The sequence below is a fragment of the Trichechus manatus genome, unplaced genomic scaffold, assembly GCF_000243295.1.
Source record: "Trichechus manatus latirostris isolate Lorelei unplaced genomic scaffold, TriManLat1.0 scaffold00002, whole genome shotgun sequence".
Taxonomy (NCBI): Eukaryota; Metazoa; Chordata; class Mammalia; order Sirenia; family Trichechidae; genus Trichechus; species Trichechus manatus.
The window spans coordinates 40,237,205-40,261,589 of record NW_004443938.1 but is presented as its reverse complement, the minus strand read 5'-3'; positions in this window follow the sequence as shown (position 1 = coordinate 40,261,589).

Sequence of the window (24,385 nt, the reverse complement as noted above, 5' to 3'; positions counted from 1 at the left end):
CAACAGTAGGTAATATAGCTAAATATTTTAGCAGTCCACTTATCTTAAATACTTTTAATTTTACCTGTAAGCTCTTGTTTCTGACATTCCTAGTGCTAGTCAAGAGACCACTAGTTTCAACAGGGAAAACTCATTTTTGACATTAAATTTTCTGATTTTCAAAATGTTGGCTGTTGATGAAGATACATAAACCAGAAGCACTTTTAATAGCCACCCATGGAATGTGGGCTTTCTGATGAGAATGCCATCTGACCATCCCCCTACTCTGTTGTTTCTATTAGAATGCATATAGCACCTAAATTATAGCTTAATCTAAGTAACCCACACATAACACACTGTATATGCAACAGTATTTTAAAGAAAATTATGAACATTGTAACACATAAATTTGTCAGTATTAAGAGCAAGTATTAAGGGCCCTGGTGGCACAGTGGTTAAGTGTTAGGCTGCTAACCAAAAAGTTGGCCGTTTGAATCCACCAGCTGCCACTTGGAAATCCTATGGGGCAGTTCTCCTCTGTCCTGTAGAATCTCTATGAGTTGGAATCAACTCGACAGCAAGGGATTTTTTAAATTAAGGGCAAAGTTATATATGCTTTAGAAACCCTTAGTTACAGCTTCTTTGACAAAATGTAACCTTGATTCTTAACTGAGCCTCGTATAACTACGCATTCTAGAGAATAAATAGTAATCTTGAACTATCAGGAGTGAATGAACCTTCAGTAATAATAGTTGTCATTATTTGGAGACCTGGTGGCGTAGTGGTTAAGAACTTGGCTGCTAACCAAAAGGTCGGCAGTTTGAATCCACCAGCAGCTTCTTGGAAACCCTGTAGGGCAGTTCTGTTCTGTCCTATAGGGTCGCTGTGAGTTGGAATTGACTCAACGGCAGCAGGTGGTATGGATAGCAGTGGTAGTGGTAGATAATAGTTTTGAAAAGTCATAACAATGATAATAGTCATAATAAAGGAAGAAGAAGAAGACAAACTAGTGTTTCCTGAGTGTTTTCCCTGGACTAGATGTTTTAGGTTCATAACCTCATTTATTCTTCATAATGACTCATTGAGGGTGGGTACTGCATAATATCTTTATTTTTCTGATGAAGAATTTCACATAATTGGTACGCAGCAAAACTGAAACTCAACTTCTTGACTTTCCAGCTTTAAAATATGTACTTATTCCACTGACTTATACTGCCTCCTTCTCTGTCAAATCTTTTGTAGGAGTTTTTGTGATATATTTTAGACACATTTCTGTTAGGAATTCTGGAACAACACAGTTTATAGGGAAAGAAAGGATCTAGAATTCTTCAGTTTATTAAAAGTTGTGCCAGAAAAAAAAAGCCATGGAAAACTTTATTTATGTTTATGAATATATTGAGCTTCTGTGTAAAGATATGACTCAGATCCAGTTAAAATAAATTGCAGTTGAAATGCAGTGGTTTTTCTCACATGAAGGTTTGTGGGAAATCACAAAGCAGGTCCTCTCTGTAAAACCTAGATTTTTCCCAGAACATGGCCAGCTTCTCATTAAGTCTGCCTCTGTAGTTTTAGAAAATAGAGTAACCAGTCTATCTTTTTGGTCCATAGACATCCTAATGAAAGTTTGGATAAATGGTTTTGAAAAATACTTCTTTAATGATTGAAGTTTCCGAGGGATGAGCCCCAGTTCTAAGCCTATTTAGGATGGATTTTCCTTAGTGATTGCTATGTAAGTACTTTTTAGAAGACCTCTAAAGAGCTTTTATATCAATGTTATTTCTGTTAAAAGATTAAGCTTCTTATACTGAAAAATCAGTCTTGGTATACACTTAAAAATTCAGGATCTTGAATGTAAAAACCAAGAAGTGAGCATACTTTTATTAGAAATCTTATCTGAATTTTGTTGTTGTGTGCCATTGAGTCAATTCCAACTCATAGTGACCCCATGTGACAGAGTAGAACTGTCCAATAGGGTTTTCTAGACTGTAATCTTTACTGGGGCAGATTGCCAGGTAGGGTTATGTTATACAGTTGCATGTAATCAACGTTAACGTCGAGTTATACTGCTTATTTACAGTTTTTAACTCAAATGGAGTAATGCATGTGAATTATTAAAATGGGTATATTTTACTGCGGTTATGTTAATACGTATTTTGATGATTGCAATGATGACGTGAACATGTGTTAGGAAAATCAGTCTTTGACTAGAACTCTCTATGGTACTTTTTCTAAAACTGTTTTATTTCTGAGGTTATTATTTATTGTTTATGGATGTTGTTATGATACGCAGAAGATAGGCTAGGTTGACTGCTGTTGATTTGATGGTTATGTCTGTCCGCTCAGCTACAGATTTAGAAATGATGGCTGTTATCATAAAGCCAGCCATTTTGATTATGAGGACCCAATGATACAATGAATGTGAAAGAGTTTTAAGTATGAGCTTACTAAAGTTAATCTACTTTCTGTTAGCATTCAGAGCGTCAAAGCATTATTCAGTGTGTTTTAAAGAGGAAGTAAACGGTACTGGTTAATCTAGTGAGTCTTTTAAATGCAAGAGCTTCTATCATATTATGGCGTCAGTATAAGAAACAGGAAAATAAGTAATACAAATACAGTAAATTATCTACATAGTAGGTATTTTAAATATCTGTTATTATAATTAATGTATAGTGGAGTATCTTAGGAAAAATTAATTACAAACTCAGGCTAGTAATTCAGTGACTGTGGCGAATCTTCTGTCAGTCAAACCCAATTATTTATTTAAACCATGAATCTGGGCTTACATAACTCTGTTCATTCATCATTCACAATAAAATAGGTTAGGAATAGTTATATATGTTTAAAGTTGAATTAGTATTTTTTTTCCTGTATATTTACAATTATTTTACATTTAATGCCCCTTATTCTCTAACTTTTAAACAGTTTTCTATTCCTCTTTTTTTTTTCTCATTTGGTTAAACTGAACTTTATGAATTGAGGTAATCCTATTTTAAGAGTATTACGTGTTATAGAAGGGCAGAAAAAAATAATTTTCTGCTTATTTATGAATCTGCTCTCTGTTTCATTTCCTAACAAAGATCATTTTAGTGTTTTCACAAAATCTGTTTTGCAGAAATATCTGAATGTTGTTAAAGCAACAAAATGAACTTTATAGAAGTAAACTTTTAATCTAATTAAATTACGGCTCCTAATCTTATTGTAAGATAATATTTGAACTATAGAAACCATTCCAAAAAAATTCCTAAAATATCTTTCCACTTTCGTGTTGTACATTTCAGAATTTGACATAAATCCAAACACTTTCATTTCCAGGTCAGGTCAAAAAATCTAAACTGTTTGTTTTCAGTAGTTTTAGCAGACACGGGAGCCCATTATCCAGAAGTGCTGTCTTCTTGTTAACGTTTACTTCTCTTGGTATGCATTTACACATAAAGCAGGGCCCTTCTTTACTGGTTGTGTTTGTTTTGTAGTTAAGAGAGGGCAGAGGGGTCCTAACTTTGATATTATGGTAATATTTATTGTCATTTTGGCAACAATAATTAAAAACGTACAGGTATCATTAAGTCCTGTTTTCCTGAGATATTGCTAAGTCTTGACCATATAATACTTTCCTTTTAAAATGTTTTGAATTAAAACAAATGATAAGGGTAAAACAAACCCCAAAATGAACCCCACTGAAAACTTTATAAATTCTGCTGACTTACTGTTAATTTTATTGACATTCATGCTTCAACATAGTAAAACACGCTGGTCTGAAACTAATTTGATAGTGAGAAAACAAAATATTTGTATTTAACACTCTTTATCGGAGCCTTTTCTTTAAAGCAGCAGCAGCATAATATACTGAAGGGAGTACTGGACTTGTATCAAAGGACCTGAATTTGAATTTTGAGTATCACATATCATTTTTCTGACCCTGAGGAAGTGGCTGAATATTTGAATTTTCAATTATTTTCCTCAAAAAAATTGAAATAATAACTATCTCATGAAATCAAATCGGGAAATGAGTTGTTGTTGTTGTTAAGTGCTGTTGTTTCGGTTCCGACTCATAGCAACCTTAAACAGAATGAAACACTGCCTGGTCCTGCGCCATCCTCACAGTCTTTGCGATGTTTGAGCCCATTGTTGCAGCCACTGTGTCAATCCATTTCATTGAGAAAATTATTAGGTAAATCTAAAAAGCTCTTTTTTTCTGTTGCAAAATGCACTTATAGCATCAAACCTCTCCTGCTTAAACCTCACAAGTAGTTGACTGAGTTTGGAAAGGAGTCATCCATTTTAGTTGAGTTTTTCAGATACCCTAGGTTTCACTCATTTAAAGCACCAAACCTTTATTTTTCTAGTTGAGCCATTTTGATGGAGCAGTTATCTAATAATTATTTCACATATATCTGTTGCTTAAAATGAGAGTATTATCTTACATTTACAAAACCATTCATCCAATCATTAACAAATATTTCTTTAGTGCTATTATAAGCCAGACACTCTGCTAAGCCCTGCGCATAAACAGATGAAAAGACGGATGGGTTCACTTCTCACAGAACATATCATCCAGTAGAGAGACAGGCATTAAACAGGTAAAGCAAACAAACAAATAAATGCATACACTTGTGATAAGTGCTAGGAATTAAAAGAAGAGGCAGTATAAGCAGGAGTAATGGCTATTCCTTTAAGTTGAGTGGCTAGGAAAGGACTTTAAGAAAGTGAAATTTAAGCTGAGATCTGAAAGACGAGAGAAGGCCGGTCTTACAGACTGGAGAGAGCATTCCAGGCCCTTGGAAACATGTATGAGAGGCCTTGGTAGAAAAAGGGGCCCTTTATGTTTTCAAGAAACTGACAGAAACCCAGAGTGGTTGGAAAACACTGGTCTGACATAAGCTGTAGAGTCCTATACAGTTTATAAGGCTCTTTATAGAAAATAGCTTAAGGCAAACAGTTGAGACATGTAAGACATTGTTATTTTGTTTGACAAGTCGACACTAAGGGTTAAGGAGGCTAATTTGCCGAAGATCATCTTGCCAGTAGATGGGATGAGAATTCCAGTGTCTGACATGTAGTCCTGGGCTCTTTCTGCTGTGAAAATCTCCTGGCTGAACATGTTCACACTTTCCTGATGCCCAAGATCATCACCGTGCAGTCAGGTAATGAACTGAAACCCTAATGGACAGTTTGAGTGTGGAAGGCCAGTTGCCCTTACATAAAAGTCTTTTGAATTCTTCTATTCAAATCATAGTTTTTCAATTTTCTCTGCTGTTGAGTTATCTTATACATGAGGTCAGTCATTCCTTTGTCTGTTTTTGAGAGCTTCAGACATGGAAATTATCACATTAAGTCTACTAGAAATGTATAAACTAATAGTAAATAGCTTCTGGGTAAGATCCCATAGGACTGTCCACTTGATATAACCCATGAACTCAGGTGTGTAGACTTTGACTTTTTTTTTTTTTCTGACTCTTCAGAAGCTACATTTTCTTAGCCCTGTTTTAAGTCTTTTCTTGATAAGTGAAATTGTGAGAGGGTTTGATATTAGATAACTGAGGCATTGCTGGTGTTTGGGAATGAAGCTGTGGATTTCCAAATATTTTGTTGTCTCTATATGCTGGGCAATAATGTATAATCGTAACTAATTGTAAAACTGATTTTATTTTGGAAATATATGCCTAAAAAAAGACATATCCCAATGGGGGAGTATATTTAAATGAGGTTATTGATGTCTCTGAGGAACCAGTCTTATCCCATGCACTTAAGGGTTCAGAATCAATCGTGAAATAATGACAGGAGTCTGATAACGGTTATAATAACAGCTTTATTGTCAATAAAGCCAGATTGGAGAGCTCTCCTTGGAGCTGAGGCTTAAATCAAGCTTCCTGCTTCTTTACCCAAACCGAACATAACAAATGCAAACACTCAGGCCTCTGTCCCCAGAACTGGAAGACAGGTGAAGAGTGGTCTGAAGGTAGGCTGCATCTGAAGAAGGTCACCAAAGAAGGGTTGACTTGTATCTGCCAATAACCTTTCTTTCTCAGGACATAATACCTGGCACTCAAAAGAAAGTGAAAGTTATTTTATGGACTGGGACAGAAATATGGGGAAAGAGAGAAAATATTTTTTTCTAAAAGGCAAAACCAAACTTTAATGATTTTATTTAGAAAATACAAGTACAGGTGCTATGTCTTGTAATTATATATAGTTAATATCAGAGAGGCTAATTTCAATGATATGACTTACTAGGCTATGAATCAGAAGGCCTCTTTCTTCTACTTGCTTTATTATTTAGGACAAGCCATAGAAACACAGTGAGCACCAGTTTCCTCATCTGTTATAATGAGGGTAAAAATACCTGCTCTATCTGAGAGAAATAGATGCCATTGTGAATATGAAAGAGTGATGGGAAAAAGACAAGGAAGTTTTAGGACCTGCTCTATGTCAAGTAATATTCTAGATGTTTTTTAGGATATCTTATTTAATCACCAAAATAATCCAAATAAGTATTATTTTCATTTTTTAAGAATAATTATATAACAATGATTTTTTTTTTTTTTTGAGCCCTTAGGATGAGCCAGTCTCTGATAATACAATGGTAAAAAATGCTGTTGTGAGAAAGTGACATTTAAGCTGAGATCTTAAGGATGAGGGAGAGCTGGTCATGCAAAGGGAAAAAAAAAAAATATGTCCTAGGCATATTTCTCTCCACGAAACTTTCTTCTCAGATAGTCTTTCATATGTCAATTTAGTTAGGAACAGAAGTATCATTCTTGATTTTTCTCTTTCTCTTATCCCATGTACTCTCAGGTTCTAAGGTACTGAAATGCAGAAGAGATTGAGATTTTCAAAGAATAGAGGGAAGAACATAATTTCTTGTATGCGTTGAGAGTTAGAATTTTATTTAAGTGCATAGGGAGGCCACATAACAGTTTTAAGCTGTGGAATGTTAAGACCCTACTGTTGGAAGGCAATTCTCTGTGGGTCTATCACATTTCTGCATGCCTTGTAAGTGAAAGTATTGACTGCCTTTGTCCCAGACTGTCTTTTCAAGGATGTTTGTGAATAGCTGTAGAAGAAAGTGATAGTGTTTCCTTCTGTAGCAAAAGAAAAGCATGCTAACTGCCTAGTATAATAAAGATAATTTCTTCCTTTGGAACAAAAGACAGGCACACTTACTGCCCATTATAAAGACTTGGGTTCCCTAAACTCAGGGTTGGTTTGGCTGTAATCGAACCTACTGCATAAGCAAGTGTCATATCACTCTGTTAGCTTGGGAACTTGGGGAACCGTCTCAAAAAAATGCTGATACTCTGGCTGCTTAATACTGCTTCTATTCATGTATTTTTGCAGCATCCATGAAATTGTGGCAAGCTAACTTGTTTGCTAGTAATTAGCATAAAATCTCATACCCTTCACATTTATTGACAGTTTTAGTGACAAGGATGGGATGCCGATATAGTTTTCTGGAAGAGAAAGATGAGGACCTCATGTGCCAGTTAATGGGACTTGAGGGAAATCCACAGGCATCAGTGATGAACATGTTGACCAAACTCTGTGGTCAATTTAGAAATAAGTGACTCTCGACTTTATTGCCTGGTAATGAGGAAGAATTAGAAAGTGTTTGTAATCCAAGTACCTGGAAGTAGGTTCAAAGACAGCTGTCCAAAAAAAAAAAAAAAAAAATGACCTAGTTGTAGGCTAACCCTCTTCCAGGAATGAGGACTTCTTTGCCATCTGGTGGTCAGCTTCAGGTCCACCCTACTATTACAAGTAGTACAGCAACCCATGTGATCTGGGAAAAGGTTTTGACCCACTTCAGACAACAGATCCAGAGATGTGTACCTGCACTAAACGTGAAATAAGGCATATTTGCAACTACTGTGGGCAGAAACTAAGCGAATAGCTAAAATCTTGGCTGTTTCACTTGGAAGACAACGATGTGGGATGTGTAATATTTGTTAAGGAAAAATGTCAACCATGGACCATTTTACAGCTCAACCCTGCTGCGCTCTATAATGCCAATCTAAATCCATTAAGTGACAGAAGTAAAAGATCTTAAGAGTTTTTTGCATTACGTCCAAACTGCTATAAGAGAGCTTTGGCCCTGTTGGAGAGATTTCCCTGAATCAGAAAAACTCCCATGGGAAACCATAGATAAGGTATTTAGTAGTACTCGGGCCCTTACTGTCCTGGAATGGGTTTATAATAACGCAGATAAAACTGACCTATTGGAAAATGAGAAACTGATCCAAAGAAATCTAGACAAATTCTTGCAGTCAGCCCCATTGACTTGGAAAACTCCCGTAGCTCTTATGTTGAAACAGGGAGAGAACTTTAAAGATGTTATCTTAATAATGGGGCAGCAAATGCCATATGCTATGTTTCTGAGGTAGAGGTTACCAGTTCACAGCAGACTTGTGACTCCTGCCGAAAGCTGATCTGTTCGTCTTGGTGAGGGAAAACATATAGAACCAGGATTACCTCTGCCCATTCCTGGAAGAGTGACTGCATTGGGCCTCCCATTTGGGACTGTTGATGGTACTGCTGTTGGCACTTTTTCAGGTTGTGATTTTGCTGTTCCATTCCTGTAGACTAACTCTGGCCACATCATTGTGGCCTTTGACAGTAATCTGTGTAAATCTGACAGTGATACATCTTTTATGCCAGAAGCCACTCCACAATGGGCTGACAGTTAAGGCATTTAATGACCCTTCTGTGCACCCTACCATCCACAGGCATTTGGTTTTGTTGAGCATTGGAATGGCCTCCTTAAAATCATCTGAGAAAGATTATGACTTTACCTTCCTGACCTTCTTCTGGTCCATGCACATTAGTCAGACAGTTTGGTTACTGAATCCAAGTGGCCACAGTTAAGGATCACTTTCTGGGGGTGAGAGGTTATATAGACCTCTTTTGAAAATTTGGAATATCACCTGACCATTTCTAGACACAATTAACCTTTCTTTCTCCTAATAGCAACCCCAGACCAGCCTGTTTTGTACACTGTCTGGCTGGCAGCCTGGTTAAATGGGGAAGAAAAGGTTTCACATTTAATTCTAGTTCAGCCACATGGATTTTCTCATTGGATGGAGTCTTCCTAGATTATAATGATGTTTATCACTTGGTTGAGTAAATTGCTCACTGAGTCACCCTACAGTGGACCACATGGTCCAAAGTGAGGAACATATGGGCCCCTGTAAGCTTATAAAAATGCCCTTGTCACTCTTGCTTCTGACCTTTCTGGATGAAAGGCCTGTGTTTGAGCAGGGATCATTGGAAGAAAGGTGAAGTTGTAGCTACTGTAATTTCACACACCAATTTTGTGGTGCTAGAAGGAAAGCAACAACTTTGTGTCTGTGAACAGAAAACCTTAGACTTAAGAGGTATAAGGATTGGAGGGACATTAATGATTTTTTGTCTTTCGAAGCCACTCTTGGAGCCTTCCTATTGAAAGAAAATGCCTTAGCCTTAGTGTGACTCTCCCTAACTGTTGCAAGCACATTAAATTTAACTGACTGCTGGGTCTGCCATCCCCCAGTCAGACAGTTCTGATCATGATTTGATCACTATTCTGTTTAATCTTACTGAGGAGCCTATTAGCAATAGTAGATAGTGGCTCAGCTCCTTTACCTCCCATGCAAAACACCTGTCAACACCTCCAGGTGTTTTCCCCTTCATTTGTGTAGCTGTTATGCATTCATTTCATGGAGCAAATTAATGCAGTCAGTTAGTGGTATGAACAAACAGGACAGATTGGATTGACTGGCAGTCCCTCCAAAAACAAGGATTATACTCAGTTATTTGAAGTGAATCTTAAGGCCACCAACTGGGCCAGAGGCTGTGTTGGAGGAAGCACCATATATCTGTGCCCCACTGACTGATACTGTGAGACTGCAACAATTATAAACAGTATTTTCTTTCCTTGGGGCTCTGTGTGTTTCCCCAGGACTGTATTTGTTGTTTGGAAGACTTCTGTGTTTGAGTGCCCAAAAAAAGACTTTCAAGTGTTTAAGGATTGTGTATTATATATATAGTCCTCAGACAAATTTGGATATTTTTCCAAAATAAGGCTACCCTTGGTTATTCAGGGAAGCTTTGTGGAGGGCAGGGGTAACTGACTCATTATTTATGTGTAACTTGTGGACCATAACCCTATATCCAGTTAAAAAGGTAATATGAAGTTTGTTCCAGATTTTAACTGATGTGATCAGTGACACCAGCTTGGGCCTGGATTACATTCAGGCCAAGTTCAGCTCACTGGCCCAGGTTGTTACAGATGATAGAATTGCCCTAGACTTTCTCCTTGTGGGACAAGTTTACATCTGCAGTTGGCTAATGCATTCTACTATACTTGGAGTAGTAATTCAGATATGGTAAAAGGGTCGGTACAGAAACTTAAGGAGAAAGCCACTTGGCTCTCTAAGGTTGACCCTGATGGTTTATAGGATTTGTTTAGTTTATTTGGTTTGGTACCCTGAGGGGCATGGTAGAGGTCAGTTCTGCAGGTTGGCCTCATCCTGCTGCTTGGAGTCCTGTTGATTGTAACTTTAATTAAATGTTATATGAGAAAGATTGACAGGATCAAAGTAGCTGATGGAGATAAACAGTGCAAAATTTTGTTAGAATCCAAGCTAGTGAGGAGTGGATATTTTGGGAGCTAATCCTCCATGGATTTCTTGCATTCCTGCATGCCTTGCTAACAGTGGCACTGGCTTCCTTTTATCCAGACTGTCTTTTGAGGATGTTTATATAACAGCATCCTTGGAAGATACGGTGTTGGGAAAGTGGGAAAGTGGCCTATCCTGCGACTTTCCGACCCACACCCGAATTGCCTAATTAGAAGCCTTGGGCCCTGATAATGGAGACTGGGAACTAAGCCCTACTCTGTCCCAGGTTCTTCTTCTTCCTTATGAAGGGAATTTCTTCTCATTCTGGGATAGAGTCTCCTAACCGCATGTGCATATGACACCTGGCCAACCCCATTTCTATATCTGTTCGTGGCAGGAAGGAATGAGGTCTTTCAACTGCAGCATGAAGGAGGGGTGCATGCAGACTACCAGCCCTCTGTCAGCTGTGAAGTGAGACCCACTGTCCATGGAGGACTAATACCTACTATTGAAGCTGACCTTGTTCTGTCTCCTCTCTATGTGAGTAAAGCATTGTTCCAACCAGTGCCTGTGTGAGTCGTGTCTTTCTTGGCAACCTCAGACCTTGGCTTGACAGATAGTGTCTTTTTCCAAATCAGAGGACAGATACATTTACTGTCCAGTATAATAAAGATAATGTCTACCTCTGGAGCAAAGGAAAGGCATGCTTACTGTCCAGTACAAAAGATTGGATTTCTGAAGCTCAAGATTGTTCTGCCACTGAACAATGCATTGAATGTGCAGGTGTCAGCTGACCCACTTCATATCTTACTGTGGGAATTGGAGCTCAAGGAACCACCACCACCAAAAAAAAAAAAAAAAAAAAGGATACTCTGGCAACTTCTATTGCTATGAGAAGTAATATCTTTTGTTTCTGACTCAGAAACCTTGAGTTTTCTCAGCATCCATGAAACTAAGGCAGTCTATCTTGTTAGCTTGCAAGTTGGTAAAATCTCAGATTTTTCATACTTATGTGTTGAAATAGTTCTGGCTATGCATGGTAATGGAATTAAAATACTTGAAATGGGGAAACTGCTTATGGGCTACTGTAGTAATCCAAGCAAGCAATGGTTTTGACTAGAGGTGTTGCTGGAGATATGGACAGAAAGGAACAGATTTGAGACATATTTTGAAGGTTGCATCATCTGGTCTTAATGTTGAATTTAGATACAGAGCTTGAGGAAAGGGAGATCTCAGTAGTTACTCTCTGGTTTATGGCTTTATTTATATGAAAAATACTGGACAGTAAAGATAGGATGGGTGGAGAAGTAATAAAGAGCCTAGCACTGGACTTGTTAAAGTTTGATATGACTGTGAGATATTCATATGGAGATATAAATTTGGCAGGAGAATACACAAATTTGGAACTCAGAGGATGGATCTCAGATAATGATCAAAATTTGAGAATCTGCAGCATATACTTGCTATTTAAGACATGAGAATAGATGACTTATCTAGGGAGGAGGTGTAGAATTTGAATGATTTGGGGCACATCATGAATTCAGTAGTGTCCCCACCTCTGCTTGACCTGCTTCATTCCTTCAGATTATCTGCTTGCATCCTGAATGTACTTAAGTTTGTCAGCCTTGGTAGAAAACGAAGGAAGAAGATTAAACAAAAGGCAAATGTAATTATTGTATATATTGTTATATGGTACTTATTAAACAATGACGTGGATGTGAGAATCTAAAAGTTTATTTAAAAATAGGCTCTTAGCTTTTTGATTTTCTATTTAATTGTATCAGTAACCTAGATAGATACTGTATCATTAACCTAGCTAAGGAAGTTGTTACATAGTCTGTGGTTGCTGTTTAGTTTTTATTCCACATGCTCCTTTTCAAACCAGCATCATGGGAGCTGATTTACACATACAGAAAACTAAAATTATTTTTCTCTGCCATCTCTGTGGTTTCTCAGTTGTGATCAGTTATATGACTGTTCTTCTGGCTTACCCATTCTCCTCTGTTTGCTCTTACTGATCTCTTGATTTTTAATATCTATCCTTTAAATGTTTCACAAAGCTGTCATAATTTTACCCATACTAATAAGTGGTAATAAACTCTCTGAAAGAGCCTGGAATTACTTTATAACTTTGGAGAGGTATGGTACCTAATAAATTACTAGCCAATGTATAGAGAATGATGTCAGTAAGGATGGAAGAAGCTAAGAATAGGGAGTACAAAAACATGTACTTTGTGCTAAGAGTTTATGGGAAATAAGATGTTGTCTTAGTTTCCTCGTGCAACTGTAACAGAAATACCACTAGTGGGTGGCCTTAAAGAACAGAAATTTATTTTCTCACAGTTCAGGAGGCTAGAAGTTGAATTCAGGGCATCAACTATAGGGAAAGGCTCTCTCTTGGTCAGCTCTGGGGGCAGACCTCTATCTTCTTCCTGAGTTGCTTGATTCCTTGACAGTCCTCATGTGGCATCTGTCTTCCCAGTTAGGTACTTGCTTCTGTGTCTAATCTGCTCATTTTTTAACTAAAAGTGATTAGGTTTAGGATATACCCTATATTGATAAGACCTCATTAACATAACAGAGAGAACTCTATTTCCAAATAGGATTACATCCACAGGTATAGGGATTAGGATTCCCATATATTTTTGGGGGACACAATTCATCCATAACAGTAGTCAAGGAGAATATGAAGGATGTGCCCCATGAAACTACAGTAACTGATTTTTTTTTATTTAAAAGAAATTTATATGTAGCAAGATTTCTATCAAACTAAATAGTTGTCGAAATTGACTAAATTTAATCCTGTTTTGTAGATTACTTTGAATATATTCATGCATTCAACAAATACCAATGAAGTACTGGCAATGTGGAAGTCACTGCTGTTCAGTGCATCGGCTGTCAGCAGTTCATAATAGTTTCACTTTTATCAGAATGTTGGGCAGGCCCTCATTGGTTGCACTTAAGTCACTGAAAGATGGAATTAAAAGGACTATATAGAGTTTTTCGAGGTCAGGTGCCATTTCAATATTAAAACATAAGGAAAAGCAAGAATTTACTCATACTAAGGCTCTACAGGCTTTCAGAAACATCTAGTTCCTTTGATTTTGGCTATTTTATTTACTCATTTGCACTTATAGTTTATATCGTAATCAGAAGCATTGATTGACAGATATATGTCTGATTTTAAACATGAGGTAATGAAAAAATTGTTAAATGGAATACATTTGGTAGAGAGAGTCTTCCAAAATACGTGGTTCACGTTTAAAAAAATATGTATTATGCACTTGAAACTTTGAGATGGAAACCATTGTTTTACAGGTGGAAGCACTGACCCTTAGAAAGTGGTTTGTAAGTTTGTTCCAGGTCACAAATGAGTTGGTGGCAGTATGCTGTAACAAGAAGTTTATCTCAATAATTTCTGTGGATAGAATAGTATAAAAAATCATCTATGTAATTTTCTACTGAGTTATAACATTATAAAGGCATATAACATTTACTTTTATGATTCTAGGAACACTTTGATGTCCTGATGTAAACTGAGATAAAGATGTTTCTCATCAGAAAAATTGTAATTATTTGTACTCTATAAAATTGAAAATTCAAATGACATTTGTTTTCATGTTTACTTTCCCTATTTGCAAAATTTTCACCACACTTTGCCTGTTTCCCCTTGCACCTTGGAAAATTGGGAAAGAAAATTGCAATCTACCCATCCTTCTTTAATGCATGAAGAACTGACTTCATCCTCCTCAGAGTTTTAGGCATGGTTCATTGGATCTCTGTTGTAATAAGAACAGACATATATTTTGCTTTAATGAATTTTTCTTGAGCTGTTAAGGGTTTAGAAAATATTGAATGACTTTTAATCCCTTAAGAAAGTAGCCATTTCAAAAGCATATTCTGTTGAACTTTAAAAATCAAGCTTATACCACAACACTCAGGAAGCTCTAAGTGAATTGGAGAAGATTTAGCTGCAAAGAAGACATTACTTTTAGTGATTCTAACCATACTAGGAACAAAGAACTAAATCTCTCAAAATAGGATCTCCAGTACTCTAATATAAATTGGTATGTTTTATTGTCTTTAATAGAGCTGGGCAGCTCTCTGTCACTTAAATGTTGCAGTGGCATCAGAACCTGGGCTGAGCATGTGCTTCAGGTGGAATGTTCACACTTAAACCCAGTTTCTCAGCAGCAGCAGCAGCCGCTGATACTAGTGGGTAGACAGCGCCGTCTTCAGTTCCTAAGACCACTGGGGTTTCTGTAGTGCTTCCCAAACCTGCGTCGGCAAATAAATGACTTTTCACTCAGTTCTTCGCTTGAAAATGAAAACAGTTTCAAGAAACACTGTGCTACAAATTAATTTGCTCTTTGCCCATAGATCTCGATTATTATTTATTTTAAACCCTTTATCTTACTGTATCATTTAAAGTTTCACTGTAAAGACCAAGAAAAATGAACAGAAATATTCCCAGAATTACGTAGACAAATTGGAGGCAATAATGCCCATAATGCCAGTAAATGCTAGATTGAAATATTGAATGAGGAATTTATGAAATGAGCTTGGTCTTTTCTAAAGGGATGGACGGTGAAAATTTCATAATATTGATTTCTATAAAGAAAACTATTTTTTTAACAAAAGATGAGAAAAAAATAGAACCTTAATGCCAGATGATATTTATTTGCATTATCCTACCTCTTAAACTTAGCTCTTCTTGTTTCCTTTTCATTTCATTAGAATGTAACATATTCCTTCTCTTATAAACATTAAAAAGGCTTTATCTAGAGAACATTCTACTTGAGTTGATAATCTCTGTGTGATCATTTCTAATTGTGCTCATGCCGCCTTCTACTTCAAATGAAAATATATAAAAAGTGAATTAAATGCAAATGCCCGTAATATCTTTCCGCTTTGTTACCGTACAGGTACTTTTTGGGGGAAAGAAAGTTTTGTATTTAATAGAGAGAAGTAATAATGAAAGTGAAATCTTACATGCCCTTGTCCCTCATCCAAAAACCGAAAACAAACAATAAACAACATAAAATTTTGGCTGGGGGCTTTAAATGATTACCATACTTAAACCAATACTAACTTGACATGAAGCATCTCTTCTACCAAAATGTTTTGCTTTTAAGAAAAAACATTAAAGTGACATCTGCCTTTTAAAAATTTAATGCTGGGATTTAAGTCTTTGAGTGGCTCACACAAATGAGTTGTTAGTATGTCATCATGACAGCAGGTTGAGCGAGACTAGGAGGAGTCAGGCAAGTGGCTTCATTAAAAGCACCTTAGGATAAATGCCGTACATTAGATCCTACTGAAAGACAAGAGCTGTTGATGAGGGTGACCTCTGAGGGCAAGTCATCTTACTATAAACAGAAGGGCGTGGGAAGCCATTGGTCAGAGCCAAGAGTGTGCACTATCCAGGTCTCCTCCTAGTTAACCTAAATAACCGCACTGCTCCTGGAGTCTGGAGGTTCACACCAGAGCAAGGTGTTTTTAAGGCTACCTGGATGTTGGTTAGAGACTATAAACCTTCCGGAGCGTCTGTCATCCTCCACCCGGATTTCATTCTACTGACACTGGAGAGTGGAATTTATTGGCTGTTGAACTTCACACACATACACACACACAAAACTCACTTCCAAATAAAACTGGAAATAATTTCAGGTTTTTGGACTTTGAATGAGGTAAGTTGTATTTGGCTTTTGATTGAAGCATTATCATTGTTAATGTGGTAAGTCATACATTTAAGTATAGTCAGTTCTATCTCAGAGGAAAATATTTTTCTAGTTAAAGTAAGTTTGGATTTTTCTCAGTTTTAGCACAAGATGATAATAAAAGTATGTACATAGATATTCAGCAAGGAGGTTAGTATATAGAAAGTCCCTAATCTATCCATGCTTAAACTTTTAAATATATTCTATCTCTTTACTTCCTGCATAAAATTCAACTACTGTAATTACATTATGGTTATGTTGGGGGAAATTCAGGTGATATGATAATTGATAGTTAATAGATTTCATTTTATTAGAAAACTTTAATAGTTAACTTTGAGGAGTTTTCCTGTAGTAGGTACATGCTGCAGAATTTTAAAAATTAATACCAGTCATTTAAATGAAGGACTTTTGGGGGGGGAGGTAAGTTTTTGTTTTGAAATTTTGTGCTGAATTTAAATTTTTGATTAGATTTGAAATGTAGTTATCTCAGTGAAAAATGTTTTACATTTTTAAGAGAATAAATATTTCCCTCACTTATGGGGATTTGTTTTTCTAGACTATAATAGTAAGATCAAGTTTAATTTTAACTTTTTAAAAAAGTCTTAAATTTTTAGTTGATTTTTATCTCCATTTAGATATGCACTTGAACATATACTCTCATTTAAAACCTTTGTGGAAGCCTTTTGTATGTTTTGGCTTAAATTATTTAAATATATTTTTGTATCTTTGAATCTCATGAAGAAGAAGTGCAAACCGTTCTTTTGTTTCAGCAAGCAGTGTGAGTGAATTGTCACAATAATTATGTATTCTAAAGATTTGTTTCATTCAAGACAGTTGAGGAAAGGCTATGTTGGAACTATTTGAATATCCTTGTACGAAAAACACAATTTAGGAGGACAAAAATATCCTCTAATTCTAAATATCTTTACAGACTACTTTACAGCCAGAGTTAGATTGTTTAGGGAACTTGTTTGAAAAAAGGACGGATAAATGATCACAGCCAGAAAGTTTTCCGCATGGTTTCCGAGGTCGATTGAGCATCAGTCAGCGCTGTCTAGTTTGCTGCTCCTTTACTTAGTTGCAGTTACTATTTTCTGAAATACTGTGTAATTGAATAATGATGTCCCTTCGTTAGCTTTTTTTTCTTTCTTTCTTTTTTTTTTGGTTTTCTAACCCAAAGTGTATGAAACTACTCAAATATTGCTTATCAAAACTGTTAACAAAAGCAAATATTAATAGCCACATAATACTTTGTGTTGTAAGTTCTTGGGGGGATAAAAAAAAGACAGAGACCAGTCTTTTCTCCTTGAAATAGTCTCTTTCTTCCTCCAAGTTCTTTACGAATGACTGTTGTTGTTTTTGTTATTGTTGTTAGAACTTTCAAAATTGTATGATCTGACTTTTTGAGCTCAGAACCACCAGTGGAAGGAAGGTGGTTGTGTGTGTCCAGAGGGCAGTATCACGTTTTGCTTTAGGGAAATGGTGCATGCCAGTTTTGAAGGTAATGCAGCTGTTGAAGCAGTACAAAAGCCAGATGACTTCATAAGCGTACATTGAGGAAATCACGATAAATTGTACTTAGAACCAGCTCTCAAAAGCCATTTTAATTGAGGTCAAAGAGGAAAAAATCGTAAGTATATGTCAATTATTTATTAGGTTTACCTGAATGAGAGCTTCACTACAGAAGACCTAATCTATAATTCCTTTACTCTTTAACCCTCGAGGTTTCCTGCTGTGTGGATCCCTTTAACGTTTAGAATATAGAGGGTAGTTAATTCTTTATGATAGACAAATATTTAGGGCCACAAAAAATTGTGAAATTACCTGACTAAATTTCACTTCCATCTGAGGAGTCAACTTCTGCATTTAAAAAGGCTTGCAATAAGCTGCTTAGTTTTCACTTGAAGTTACATAGTTAATGAGGCTATTTTTTCTTGCCACATACTTTTTTCACATAGAACTGTTTTCTCTTATGCTCTTTGCTTGCAGGTAAGTCAAAATGCTACTTTAATTTGATAGAAAATCTACTGAAACAAATCATACAATACGTGCTTTTTTTAGTGCATAAATTACACTACAGTCTGTGTTTTATTAACTCTGCCCAATGCAGAATTTCATTTTAGGATTAAAACCTAAGTAAAAGTGATTTATAAGTTTCTATAACAACAGTTATACAAGACGGAGTTAATATAAAACTACTTTAGAATAGATTTTACACCTCAAAAATGTTACTAAGATATTGTGAAAAAAATACCAAACCAAAATACAGCATTGGTTCATGTACATTTTTTTCTTATTTTAAAAAGGAAGGGCTTGATGTCAACATACCAGGATTTTCTCTTTATATGTTATTATTTTGATGGAAGATCAAAAACTTCAAGTTTACAAAATTTGAAAATATCACAGACTTTATGTGTTTATATACATCTTTTATCAACATAAAGTACAATAAATATTTAGCTAATATAAATTAATCTAGGCTACAGGGTAAATTATATGCATGTGTGTATGTATACATACATATACACACACACACATACATATTTTTTCCAAATCCAGGATGGATTTTAAAAACATAGTTTTACTAAAATTATTACATATGAATTCATATGTACATATTGTTATGTATTGATAAACCAGACTTATCTCTACATTCAGTTATAGTTCACACTGAAGGGTTAGTTATCATTTTACTTAATAGGCAAATGTTAAATGCCTAAAGTATGTTACACAATGATTGATATTTATGTTTTAAAACAAATGATAGTTAATCTATGCCTGTGGCAAAATTCTTTTGAAGTTTCATTACTAAGATGAGCTGATTTTGTTAAGTGGTAGAGGGCTGGGTTGTCTGGGGGCCTGTTGTGCTGGGCAGGTCATGATAAATGGGGGAATTTTTCTTAACCTTGTGGCCAAAACATTGTAATATCTTAGAAAGGGGGAAGAATAGAAAGATGTAGAAGATGTTGCCAAAAACATTAGCAAGATTTCTCTATTCATGGGACTAGTGTAAATTTTTATTTTGAAAACATTGTGGTAGTTCATAAATCTTCACTTGATTGCAGCAAATCTAAAACTAAAGATCTTGTCATTTAACACTGGTAGAATTGTTCTTCCCAGTTCAGTGTGAAGATGCAAAGTAGCGTCAGCAATTTTAATTTAATTGCAGTAAATTCCACCAAATTAACATTATGCTGATTAAGTAATAGTTCTTGGTTTAGAATAGAATATTCTATTTTGATTTGGTGTTGCTCTAGTAAAATGAGGAAGACCCTCAGCGAGATGGATTGACACAGTGGCTGCAACAATGGGCTCAAACATAGCAACAATTATGAGGATGGCGCAGGACCGGGCAGTGTTTCGTTCTGTTGTACACAGGGTTGCTGTGAGTCGGAACCGTCCTGACAGCATCTAACAACAACAACATTGTTCTAATAAGATGTAAAGGATTTAACTGTCTGCCCTGTGAATCCCAGGACTGCAAAGAAACATGTAAACAAAAGGTATAGTGAAGGAAATCAAGATATATGGGGAAATATCTCTGTATAGTGCACACTTAACTAAAAAAAAATCTTTTAAACACCTATCTGTAGTATTTATGCAGAGTGTTAAGGCTGGACAATCTAGTCTAGTTTCCAAACTTGGGGGTAAAAAACTTTCATATGAGCTGTAACATGATATATTAAGGCATCTTATGGTTCTTTCTGTGGCATTTTAAATACTGTGTTACCTTTGATATAGTCCCTGTTGGGTGATAATGAAAAAAAATACCATTAGAAAGAGTTTGAAATTTTCCTGAATATATTTCATACAGTACATATGGAGTTTATGGCAGGTGACAAAGGACTGTGGCATAGCTAAGGAGAAAATGGGCTTCAGAATTTTAAAAGCTTATGTGGTTTGACATTTGATTTAATACTTATGTACTGTACATAAATAATTACGCTATGTTTTCTATGTTTTCCTGTGTAATTGTTACTAAATTGCTTTTAAATATATTCAGCTTTGCAATGAACTCTTCAATAATTTGAATGCTATTGTGACAGCTGTAGTCAATGAATAATTATAGACAATAGGATTTTTTTCCACTTAAAATGTAATTCCTCCCCAGTGTGTGATTTTGTATAACCCCCCCTCCCCAGAAACAGGGTCCTGGAAGGACCCTGCATTAAAGACCAGAAATCAAATGAGGTCTTGCACATGACAGCCCAATGCTAGAGGGGTAAAATAATTTCTGCTTCAGATTTTGGCAATGGAGTTTTATTTATTAACCTTCTACCACTACTATTCTTAATCTGTATGTTTATTTAGCCTACAGTTGCAGTTAAAAATGCAATGTTCAGTTATATGGATGTATAGCAGCTAAAGAAGGGTTATGGCAATTCACTGAAGTGAAGTAGAGTCAGATTTCTAGTTATATAGTAGAGTTTTCTCACTCTTCTCCTAATGAAATGGTTGCTTAGACTTCTGGAAACTGGCATCTGGTGTTGTGGGGGTGGGGGGAGAAAAGCTTGGGTAAGGAATGATACTGAGCTTGAAGAGGGGATATACTGAGAAATGAGAGGAATAAAGCTTTCCTAACCCCATGAAAAGGATTTCAGAAATGTTTGAGTTTCAGAGTTTTAAAATTTTTGTTTCTAAAGATGACACTTTATAAAATTAGTTTTATATTACTTAATAGTTAGATTTTTACAAGCTCGATCTCTAAGATTTTAGTTTGTTGACCATCATTTAGAAAAAGCATATTTTTTTTTTCTTTGCCAGGCTTCTCAAATTTGTATGGGGGTATTAAAAGGTATATCTTTAAAAATGCTAGGTGGTAACATTTGTCTCCCAAGATTTTTTTTTTTTAATTATTCTTTGAGTTTTTAAAAAGAACTAAATTGTAATGTATATATAAAAAAAAATGTAAAATACGTTCTGATGAGACATTTTTCTTAAGCAAGTTTAGGTAGTGTATCTCTGAATTTGTACCCTTGTAAGATTAGCAGTACAGAAATTCTGTAATGATCTTCTCAATGTAAATTATATTTACTCAGAAGCACAAATAATAATATATTATTTCATTACAGTGTGCATCTCAGAGTTAAGTTCTAGAGTGATATGAATTTGTAAGTATTATATTTAGTAAGCGAACATACATTTTCTTTCACTAAATATATAAGTATAAACATAAATATATAAACAGTGGAATAATTTTTGGCAAAAACCTATATTCCTGTATTGTAAAAGTTAAATATTTTGTTGAATATTCCAAGTATTATTGTTTAGACTCAATTTTAAAATTAATTCATATATCTTTTGTATTTTCTCAGTTATATTACTATACGTAATCTGAAGTAGGGTAGGAAAGGACATATTTTGATTCATATTTATTTAATGCTGCTAACTAGTGAACAGGATGACCTGGAGAAGCCCATCAAACTCTGTTTAGCTGTTATTATATGAATTCAAAATAAAAAATTGTGCTAAAATACAGTCATTCAGCTGAGTTGTATTAAATGAGAGCATAATTTGCATTTGTAGAATAAACCTGAGATAATTATAAGAAAATACTTTTTAATTTCATTATTTATATGAAAATTCAAACATGACCAACTTCTAAGTTTTAGAAAATATGAAAAATGTTGCATACCCATTGATGTTTAAAGAAAGTTTTTATTTTCACTAAGTCAGAGCCTAAAGGTAATTAAAGTTAGGTACCATTCTCCTTTATCAGGTAATTATTTACAATGACTTTCCAAACACAGTCATTAAATGTATTTTATAAAGTGTATATTCATATAGATCAAGACTCGAGGCATTAACATAGTACAGTATTTGTATTTTTATTCAGCCAGATTCATATTTTAGAGTATTTCACATTTGAAATAGAAAGATGACATATCTAAATTATTGTTGTTAACAGTAATTATATATCACTTCCTGCATTTAAAAAGAGTTTTGTATGCAATAATCTAATTATAATTTGCTTTTGGGGAACAAATTTATTTTTTTATTTATTTATCAATTGTTTTCCTTACAATCATGCATTCAGATCTAATTTACGTTATATTTCCTACATAGTTCAGCAAAGAAATATTCCTTTACCACCCATAAAAATATCATTTATTACATCAGCAAACTTTTATTTATGAAGTGTTTTTCTATATTTATACTTGTAGAATTGATCCTTTTTTTTTTTTTACACTGTGTAGAATGTTCTAAGAGTTAATCAGTGAAGTTCATTTCAAAACAAAATGAAATCTCAAGTCATTTTTTAATGTCTTCTTCCATTCATTATTCCATCGTTTAAATATTTTATTATCTTTAATGTGTCAGGAGTTATGTTCAGCAAGATTAAGTAGAAAGAAATTGGAATAATTGGTTCTAGGCTTTTTAGAAGATAGTGGATGGAGTAAAAGAAATTTGTTTGCAATTTTTTTTAATGAATTAATTCTGTTTCCCCTCAAAAAATTGTAAGCTTTTCAAAACACTTAGTGCTTAGACTATATGAAGTATTTTAAGGTTGGTTTTTATACTTGGATATAATAGTCATAATGAAAACATTCAAGATATAGTAATTTCAATATATATTTTACAGACATGGAAAGTATTCATTGTTCTCATTACTAAATCCCACATTCTTTATAATTTGGTTTGCTCATTACTTATGTTGCTCATTACTTATCTAGTGTTGCTGTAACAGAAATACCAAAAGTAGATAGGTTTAACAAAGAGAAATTTATTTTCTCACAGTCTAGGAGGCTAGAAGTCCAGATTCAAGGTGCTAGCTCCAGGGGAAGGCTTTCTCTCTCTGTCAACTCTGGGGGAAGGTCCTTGTCATCAATCTTCCCTGGTCGAGGAACTTCTCAGCACAGGGACCCTGGGTCCAAAGGACCCGTTATTCTCTTGGCTCTTGTTTCTTGATGGTATGAGGTCCCCCTGTGTCTCTGCTCCCTTCTCTCTTTTGTATCTCAAAAGAGATTGACATAAAACACAATGTAATCTTGTAGATTTGAGTCCTGCCTCATTAACGTCATAGAGGTAGGATTTACAACACATAGGAAAATCACATCAGATGACAAAATGGTGGACAATCACACAATACTGGGAATCATGGCCTAGCCAAGTTGATACATATTTTGGGGGGACACAATTCAATCCATAACACTCATGTAAACACCACCTAAAAAACATCCAATATGAATGACATTATGAAAAAAAACTGTTTTTTTAATAATTGTCTTCTTGTTAGGTGCCATTGAGTTGGTTCTAACTCATAGAGACCCTGTGAACAGCAAAATGAAATAGTGTCCAGTCCTTTACCATCCTCACAATCATTGCTGTGCTTGAGCCCATTGTTGTAGCCACTGTGCAATCCATCTCATTGAGAATCTTCCTCTTTTTCACTGACCCTCTGCTTTACCAAGCATGATATCCTTCTCCAGGGACTGGTCCCTCTTGATAACATATCCAAAGTATGTGAGACAAGGTCTCGCCGTCCTTGCTTCTAAAGAGCATTCTGGCTGTACTTTGTCCAAGACAGATTTGTTTGTTCCTCTGACAGTCCATGGTATATTCAGTATTCTTTGCCAGCACCATAAATCCAAAGGCATCAGTTCTTCTTCAGTCTTCTTTATTCACTGTCCAGCTTTCCAGTGCATATGAGGTGATTGAAAATACCATGACTTGGGTCAAAACCAAAAAAAACCCACCACGTCGAGTCAGTTCCAACTCACTGCAACCATATAGGACAGAGTAGAACTGCCCCCTAGGATTTCCAAAGCTGTATTCTTTATCGAAGCAGACTGTCACATCTTTCTCCTGCAGAGCAACTGGTAAGTTTGAACCGCTGGCCTTTTGGTTAGAAGCCGAGCACTTAACCACTGTGCCACCAGGGTTCTCAAAGAGACATCTTTGCTTTTTAACACTTTAAAGAGGTCTTTGGCAGGAAGTTTGCCCAATGCAGTATATCCTTTGATTTCTTGACTGCTACTTCCATGGGCATTGACTATAGTAAAATGAAATCCTTGACAACTTCAGTCTTTTCTCCATTTATCATGATGTTGCTTATTGGTCCAGTTGTGAGGATTTTTGTTTTCTTTATGTTGA